The sequence below is a fragment of the Mastomys coucha genome, unplaced genomic scaffold (genome assembly GCF_008632895.1).
Source record: "Mastomys coucha isolate ucsf_1 unplaced genomic scaffold, UCSF_Mcou_1 pScaffold3, whole genome shotgun sequence".
In the NCBI taxonomy this organism is placed as follows: domain Eukaryota; kingdom Metazoa; phylum Chordata; class Mammalia; order Rodentia; family Muridae; genus Mastomys; species Mastomys coucha.
Window position 1 is genome coordinate 61,764,031 of NW_022196909.1, and position 9,416 is coordinate 61,773,446.

The window sequence follows — 9,416 nt, forward strand, 5'->3', positions numbered from 1 at the left end:
AAATAAATCTTTTAAAAAGTTTTTAAAAAGATCCCCAGTTGTATAAAATCAGACTTCCCAAGATCTGCTCCTAAGTTGGTAGATAATTTAAGTGAGACACATCTTCCAAGTAGACATTTTGATAGTAGGCACTCAGTCCATGGAGCTGGTGGGGAGGTTTGGGTGGTACAACTTTGCAGGAGAAATTATATCACTGGGGTTGGGCTTTGGGATGATAAAGTCCTGGCACTTTCAATTTGCTCTCTTCGCTTTGTGCTGTGGCTGATGAGAGCTCAGCTAGCTCTCACGCTTTCTCGCCACAAAGGGATTCATGCTTCTGGAACCATGAGCCAAAAGAAAGGGTTTGTTTGTTTGTTTGTTTGTTTTTGTTTTTGTATATAAAATTGTCTTGCTCATGATTGTTTTATCACAGCAACAGAAAATTAACTAACGTAGGCCACCATTTTGAATGCTAACATGCGGGTCCTTTACATTGCCTTGCTCCCGTCCGCTGTGATTAGGAGTCAGAAAGCAATGCGGTAGACAGCTTTGCCTCACATGTTTTGTGACTTGGGGAGAAAACAAGGAATTTTGAGACGACCATAAAGTGAGATTGTATGACATTTAGCCAAATTTCATACTATTTGAGTAAAATACTGTTGTTCCCTTCTGCTGGCCCGGGTCCTGCTAACCCCCTTGCCTCCTCAGAGCTGCCCAGCCCAGGGCAAACTGTTTCTTCCTGGGATGGCTTTCTTGGTTATCAACGTGACCACATCTGAATCAACCAAAACTCAAATGGCTGGCTACACCTGTGAGGGATCCTTCTTCTCTCCTCTTTTTCCTATTTATTTATTTGTTTATTTACTCATTTATTCACTTTACATCCCAATTACAGCCCCCCTTCCTCCTTTCCTCCCAGTCCCACCCTCCCACCCCCTTCCCCCAATCTCCCTTTCCCATCTCCTCGGAGAAGGGGAACTCTACCTGTATCAGCCCACCCTGGCACATCAGGTTGCATCAGTAATAGACATATCCTCTCCCACTGAGGCCAGAAACGGCAGCCCAGCTAGGGAAAGGGGTCCAAAGTCAGGTAACAGAGTCCCACCCCCTTGACACTATTAATGAAACTCTGTTACACTTCCAGACAGAGGCCTCGCATAGCTGTCATTTGAGAGGCTTCATCCAGCAGCTGATGGACACAGATGCATGATGCACAGCCAAACATTGGCTGGAGTTCAGAGAGTCTGGTGGAAGAATCAGAGGAAGGATTGAGGGAGCTGGAAGGGTCAAGGACACCATGAGAAAGACCTACAGAGTCTACCAACCTGGACCCATGGAGGCTCACAGAGACTGAGCTACCAACCAAAGAGCATGCATGGACTAGACCTAGACCCCCTACACATATGTAGCAGATGTGCACTTTGGTCTTCATGTGGGCCCATTAACAATTGGGGTGGGGGCTATCTCTGAATCAGGACTTTTTTTTCTTAATCATTTGACGTGGGAAGACCTACTTTTAATCTTGATCTTTCGAGGCAGGAAGGCCTACCTTTAATTTGGGGCACACCTTCTGCTGGACACCTATATAAAGGACGTGGAAGAAGAAAGCTTTTGGTCTTTGTCTGCTTGTTCTGCTCTCAATCTTGCTGGCACATCCATTCCTTCATTGGCCTGTCTACCTCTTTGGGAGTCTGGTGTATACTGAAGAGATGTTCGTCCTCATGGCCTGAACAACTACTGGATTTTTGGACTTTCATTCATTGGTAACCATTGTTAGACAAGCTCGACCAGCTTGTAAGCCATTTTAATTAATCTAATAAATATCTACATTTATTCTATAAGTTCTGATCTTATAGTGAGCCCTGACTAACATACTCCCTACCACTTATGGCCTTTAAACTACAACCTGCCCTTGAAACTAGTAGGAGGTCAGACTTCAACACCTATAGTCATGTGACCTAGAGAGGGTGGCAGCCTTTCTGAGGCTGGAATTCCCCAACAGCAACTCATTTGCTACAGTGACCAGGTGTTAACTGTGTAGTGTTTTCTGATGACAATAACCACATCTTCTGAAGTTGTATCCAATGTCCTCCTCTGACATCTGAGGGCTCCTGCACATACATAGTACATACATGTGCATTCAGGCACACATACAAAAGGTAAGATAAAATAAAAATTAAATATGACAAATATGTGGGAGCATCTTTTGTAATCTATAAAAAGCTGCACAAAATATCAGCTAACAGCAGAAGTGAGACTTTCAATCACGTAATGACGGGTAAGCACTGGCTTTGACTGAGCCATAGAAAACATGGAGTCCTGCAGGCTCTTTTCTGGGATGTTCACTAGCTACACTAGAAGAGAAAGGTTTGGGGTTCCCCAAAGAAGGAGAGAGAATACAAAGCTTTACACTACAGCTATCAAAAACATTTTACTAAGTTGGTAAATATTATGATTCTACTTTGCATACTAAGCGTCTTAGTTAGGGCTCCATTGTTGTGAACAGACACCATGATCAAGGCAGCTCTCATAAAGGACAGCATCTAATTGGAGCTGGCTTACAGGTTCAGGGGTTCAGTCCATTATCACCAAGGTGGGAGCATGGCAGTGTCCAGGCAGGCGTGGTGCAGGAGGAGCTGAGAGTTCTACATTTTGTTGCAAAGGCAAACGGGAGAAGACTGGCTCCCACAAGGCTAGGAGGAGGGTCTTGAAGTCCACCCGCGCAATGGCACACTTCTTCCAACAAAGCCGCACACATTCCAACAAGGCCACACCTCCTAAGAGTGCCACACCCTGGGCTAAGCATATTCAAGCCACCACACCAAGACAACATCTTTTTGTTTTAAACAAGAGCAGACCAGGGCTGGCGAGATGGCTCAGCGGGTAAGAGCACTGACTGCTCTTCCGAAGGTCCTGAGTTCGGATCCCAGCAACCACATGGTGGCTCACAACTACCCGTAATGAGATCTGATGCCCTCTTCTGGTGTGTCTGAAGACAGCTACAGTGAATTACGCCAGAGCGAGTGGACCCGAGTGAGTGGACTGGAGTGAGTAGGGCTGGCAGAGATTCTGAGTTCAATTCCCAGTAGCCACACACATGATGGCTCACAGCCATCTATATGGCTACAGTATAAAATACACATAAAATAAATATCTTTTAAAAAAAAGAGCAGACCAATAGGTAGGCATAAATTTTTCTCAACCTACTTTAATAAGGGTTCAACCTCTCCTCTAGTCCACCACCCGCCAGAGGTAGTGGAAGAGAAAAGTTATTAGGCCACAGAGGAAGTAGACCTGTTTGGAAATACTTCTTTGGGAGCGAGCCCAATCTCATTGTCAGGATATCAGCAGCTCAGTCCAGGAGCAAACACCAAATGCAAGTCAGCAGCAGCAGTCCAGTCCACTTGGCAGTCACCACACACGAACCAGCAAGGGCAGCAGCAGTCCAGTCCACTTGGCAGTCACCACACACGAACCAGCAAGGTCAGTTCAATGTTGAAGAAGTCCCAAGACTCTCCAACTGGCCCAAGGCCACAGAACCAGCAAGAAGCTGCAGGCAACTCACAGAAGTTCTTTGGCCAGTTTCTCTCCATGGTGTCACCATAAGTGGAGCTCAGTAGTGCAGTATAAGGTGAACCAATACATGTGTGTCATTAATAAAGAGCAGCAAGGCAGAGCCAACCAAGCCAATGCTCAAGCTCCCACTGTCTGTGGGGGTCATATTTATATTCCTTCTGAATACCATGCATCCTCTCATGTGTTTGCTATAGCAAAACATCCTTTCACCTGTGTTTGGTTCAGAAAAACATTCTTTCACGTGTCTGCTTTAACAAAACATCCTTTCACCTGTGTGCCCCAGGAAAACATCATTTGCAATAACCGACTTTCTAGAGAAACCAGAAGTTTCCACCTCACCAATGCCTCTTAATTCATTAGCCATAAAGTAACAGAAGTAACAGTAAAAATTTGTAGGCACATATACTGTGTGTGGTTTTGCAAACAGTGTTCCCAAAACATACAAAAATCTTTCATGTTCCATCAGTTTGTAACATTAATATAAACCTGAAAATTCTGTGAAGATTTCTAATCTTAAGTCATTTTTATTTATTTATATTGTTTAGATTTTTATTTATTTATTTATTTTTGAGATATACCTCTTTTTAAAGATTTATTTATTATTATACATTAAGTACACGCTAGCTGTCTTCAGATGCACCAGAAGAGGGCATCAGATCTCATTACAGGTGGTTGTGAGCCGCCATGTGGTTGCTGCGATTTGAACTCAGGACCTTCAGAAGAGCAGTCGGTGCTCTTACCCGCTGAGACATCTTGCCAGCCCCCTATTTATTTATTTTTAAGCTTTATTTATTTTATCTATCTGAGTATACTATAGCTGTCTTCAGACTCACCAGAAGAGGGCATCAGATCCCATTACAGATAGTTGTGAGCCACCATGTGGTTGCTGGGAATTATACTCAGGACCTTTGAAAGAGCAGGCAGAGTTCTTAACTGCTGAGCCATCTCTCCAGTCCCTTTTTTTCTCGTTTTATAAGCATATGCCTGTGCATATGTGAGTTTACATGCATCCTGCATGTACAGGAGCCTGTAGAGGCCTGAAGAGGGTATTGAATTCCCTGGAAATGGAGTTAAGCTACCATATTAAGATGGTTGTAAACTACCATGTGGGTGCTAGGAACTGAATCCAGGTCTTCTACAAGAGTAGCCAGTGCTCTTAACCACTGAACCATCTCTCTAGCCCCTTCAAGGAACTTTGCACATTTATTAATTTTAGTGTGTGTGTGTGTGTGTGTGTGTGTGTGTGTGTGCATGTGTGTGTGCGTGTGTCACAGTACATCTGTGGATCTTCTCCTTCCACACTGCTCCTCTTGTTTACGATGCTATGTTGTGTGTTCTGCTTGTCTGGGTTCTCCTGTGCCATGCACTCGGCTGTGCTGAAACATCTGCTGGATTCCTCTGACTCTGCCTCTCGGCCACTGGAGAGTCTCTAGCCTTAGCAACATTCAGGAGGGAACCCTAGATCATTCAACTGGCAAAGAATCTGGAAAAATCTTCCCTGGCAAGTCAAAAGATACCAACCTCAAGAAAACCCAGATGTGGTTGTGAAACACTCTCAAACAGTTACAAACACCACTGACAGGCAGATGCGTGCTCTTGGCATAAACAAAGATACATCTCACCAAAGAAATGAGACAATGCAAAAAAAAAAAAAATTAACTGAAGAATCTTAGAGGAAAAATACAGTAAAGTATGGGGGCTAGAGGGTTAACTCAGCAGGCAGGAGGTATATTGCATACAGCTATGAAATAGTCAACAAATCAACTCAAAACCTTTGAAAATAATTGTTCTTTATGTTAAAGGACTAGACCAGGAATGGTAGCACATGTTTATATTCCGAATACTTAGGAGGCTGAGGCAGGAGGATTGTGAATTCCAGGTCAGCTTTGGTTAGAAAGTGAGTTGGAAGCCAGCCTAGGTTACATAGAGAACCAAAAGATGGGGATAGCTCATCACACACACACACACACACACACACACACACACACACGCACATACACACACACTCACACAATTCTCCCAAATTAATCTATAGAGCTAATGAAATTCAATGACAATTCTGATAGGGTTTTTCCAATTAAAAAAATTATCATTATTTTTGTGTGTGTGCACACACATGTATGTGGTGTGTGTAGTGTACATGTGTGTGGTGTGCCTGTGTGCGCATGTGTGTTGTGTAGAGGTCAGCAGACAACTTTTCGGAGTTCTCTTCTTTCACTTTGAGGCAGTGGCTCTTTCCTTGTTTGTGCTGCTGTTCTGTGCACTCAAGGCCAGTTGGCCCACGAACTCTGGGGCAGTTCTCCTTTGCCTTTTACATTGCTGTTGGAGAGTGGGATACATATCCACTCCATGGCGTTCTCTACACGGATTCCAAGGACCCAGTTCTGGACTTGGCACTGTGTGTGTTCCGTGTCACTTGCTCTTACTGCTGAGCTGTTCTGCCAGCTCTTTACCAGGATCCATAGAGTCCTGGGTGCGTTCCTTTTTTTTTTTTAAATTAATTAATTAATTTATTATATGTAAGTACACTGTAGCTGTCTTCAGACACACCAGAAGAGGGCGTCAGATCTCATTTCGGATGGTTGTGAGCCACCATGTGGTTGCTGGAATTTGAACTCAGGACCTTTGGAAGAGCAGTCAGTGCTCTTAACCATTGAGCTATCTCACCAGCCCCTGGGTGAGTTTCTTTAAAGTTCACACAGAAAGACACAGAGAACAGGAGAGCTTAGAAAACTAGGGGAGGGGAGAGAGAGAGAGGTCTATCTAGTCAATATCCTAAATTTAGTTTAATTTAGGTTTTTTTTGTTTGTTTGTTTCTTTGCTTGTTTTTTTTTTTTTTTTTTTTTTCACAATATGACTTAAACTGAGAGGTCTTTCTAGCCTGGAACACATTTTCTCTCTGGCTAGACCCTTGCCTGACACAGAGATAGCCATCTCTCAGTATTACTGAACAAATACCAGTTGGGCCTCTGGTCTTGAGTAAGCCAGGTCTCTCAACACCATCCTTAACCATCTTGGGGTTGAAGTGATTATGGGTATTTTATACTCATTGCATATACTAAATCTAAGTGAGAGTTCTGCACACTCCACGTTATGGTTTTTACTGTGTTGCTGAGGACGGATTCAAAGACGGGAAAGAAACAAGAGTGAAGAGTGCCCATTCCCCATTCTATCAGCCTCCCCTCCACCCCTAAGACTCCCCCCTCCCCGCATGAGGTGTGCCCATTCCCCATTCCATCACCCTCACCCTCACCCCTAACGCTCCCCCCTCCCCCATCACTGCTGTCTTTGCTGACCTTCCCCTGCATCTGTGCAGCAGTAGCTTTGAACATGTATGTGGCTCTTCTAACCACCTGCTTGGTGTCCTGCTGTCGCTCCTGGGATTTCTCCCACAGCACTGGGTATAGCAGAGCAGAAAGAGACATTGTTTTCAATTAAAAAAAAAATTATGCAGGGCGATAGTGGCACATGCCTTTAATCCCAGCACTTGGGAGGCAGAGGCAGGTGGATTTCTGAGTTCGAGGCCAGCCTGGTCTACAGAGTGAGTTCCAGGACAGCCAAGGCTATACAGAGAAACTCTGTCTTGACACACCCCCTCCCCCAAATATTTTTAGCTGGATGGTGATGGTACATGTTTTTAACCCCAGCCCTTGGAGATTAAACTTTGAGTTTGAAGCCAACCTGGTCTACAGAGTTAGTTCCAGGATGTCTGGGGCTACACAAAGAAACACTTGTCTTGAAACACCCCCTGCTCCCCAAACCAAATTATTTTTAATTATGTGGGTATGTATATGTGGCTGCAGGAGCCCATGGAGGCCAGCAGAGGGCCAACGAAATCTGTGGGACCTGGAGTTGCAAGTGGTCGTGAGCTGCCCAGTGTAGGTGCTAGGAATTGAACTCTGGTCCTCTGCAAGTATAACAAGTACCCTAACCACTGATCCACCCCTCCATCCCCTAGTTTTCAAGACATGTTCTCGTCCTATTTCTCCAGCACTTGAGAAGCTCCACCTTTAACACACACACACACAAAAGCGTGAGGTCAGAGGTTGCCTTGTAAGTACAAGGAGGATGTGTGTATGATACCCAGACCTCACTAGAGTGCCCCCAATATGGACACATGCTTGGAATCCCAGAGCTTCGGAGGCTGAGGCAGGTGGATTCCCCTTCTACAGTAACACTGAGCAGTTACTGTAGCGTAGTGGGTGATCTTTAAGCCAGTGAAAGACTCTTGTCTCAAAAACCAAGATGGATGGTGCCTAAAGCCAGCCACTTTGAGGCTATTTTCTGCCCTCCACATGGATCTGTACATGTTTACACCAGTAGATATATACACACCTGCACACACAAACACACACATGCATGGAGACAATCAAAGAAAAGCATTATGTGGAAGGGTTCATGTTCTTGAAGAGTTACATAGGAGATAGACTGTCTTCTTTTCTCTCTCAAAAAGGACAAAATTTCACTTCAGAACCAAGTCATATGTAATGAAAATTTAAGGGGCTAAAGAGTTGGCTCGATGGTTAAGAGCACTGACTGCTCTACCAGAGGGCCCCAGTTCAGGTCCCAGCACCCACATGATGGCTCACAATCATCTGCATCTCTAGCCCCTTGGGGATCTGACACCCTCTCCTAGCCTCCATGGACACCAGGAATGTATATAATGCACACACACACACACACACATACACACACACACACACACACACACACATACACACACACGCAGGCAAACCACCATGCACATAGAATTTTAAAAAATAAACATAATTAAAAAATAATTCCAGCTGTTTAACTTCAGAACACTTTCTGTGACTCTCAGAGAAATCCAGCAAAGCTGGCCAGGTCTAAAACATTTCCTTTGCTTATGAACTGGCTGCGTTTCTAGTTTTCATTCAGTTCCGATCTGTCTCTGAGATAGGCAAAGAGCCCATGTGGCCTCAGAAGTGAATTTTCCCTTTGGAAAGCCAACACTCTGGGACACCCTGCATCTTCTTCCACTCAAATGAAACGAGCACCAGGCTGGGGAGAGGTGAGGAGCTGTGTGGAGGAGACCTTCTTCCAGGACATTGGCTACATCTGCGGACAGGCTTCTAGAATTTTCCCTACTTTGCAAAGAAGTGACAGGGCTGGAATTTGGGGAAAAGGACTGGTGTTCAGGTTGATCTGGTGGGAAACTGAAGAATATCTCACAAAGCCCCTCAGCTTCCATTTCTGTTTGCATCTATCAACTGAGGGTAGCAATGATTCTAAGGGCAGAGTAAACAATCCGTGTTTACTATTTAGTACACAGGCAGAGTTTGGCAAGGGTTCTGGGGAGGTGGGTGAGTCGGTGAAGCAGTTGCTGTGCCAGCATGAGGACCTGAGTTCAGATCCCAGCAACCACCTAAAGTCTAGTGGTTTGTGCCTGTAATGGCGACCTGGGGAGGTGAAGACAGGAGGAGCCCTGGGATTTGCTGATGAGCTAATTTAACTCGGCTGTGAGCTCTGGGTTCCCTGGGAGACTCTGTCCCAAAAAATAAGATGAAGAGAAATTGTTGCAAATCCCTAACATTCACATGAATGTGTATGCACATACATGTACAACCAGCACACATGCAGAAGGACATGTGCGCACATACACACACACACACACACACACACACACACACCTTGTTCAATGTTAGTGGTTATTAGTGCAGAGGAAAAAAGCCTACAACAGGTTAATCATTTTCAAATGTAAGTAGCTCAGGTAACCATTTAAGCTGTATGAGGCGAAGCATTTGGGAAGAATAGGAGTGTGTGTGTGTGTGTGTGTGTGTGTGTGCGCGCCTGTGTGTCTGTGTGTGTGTGTGTGTGCGCGCGCCTGTGTGGTGTGTGTG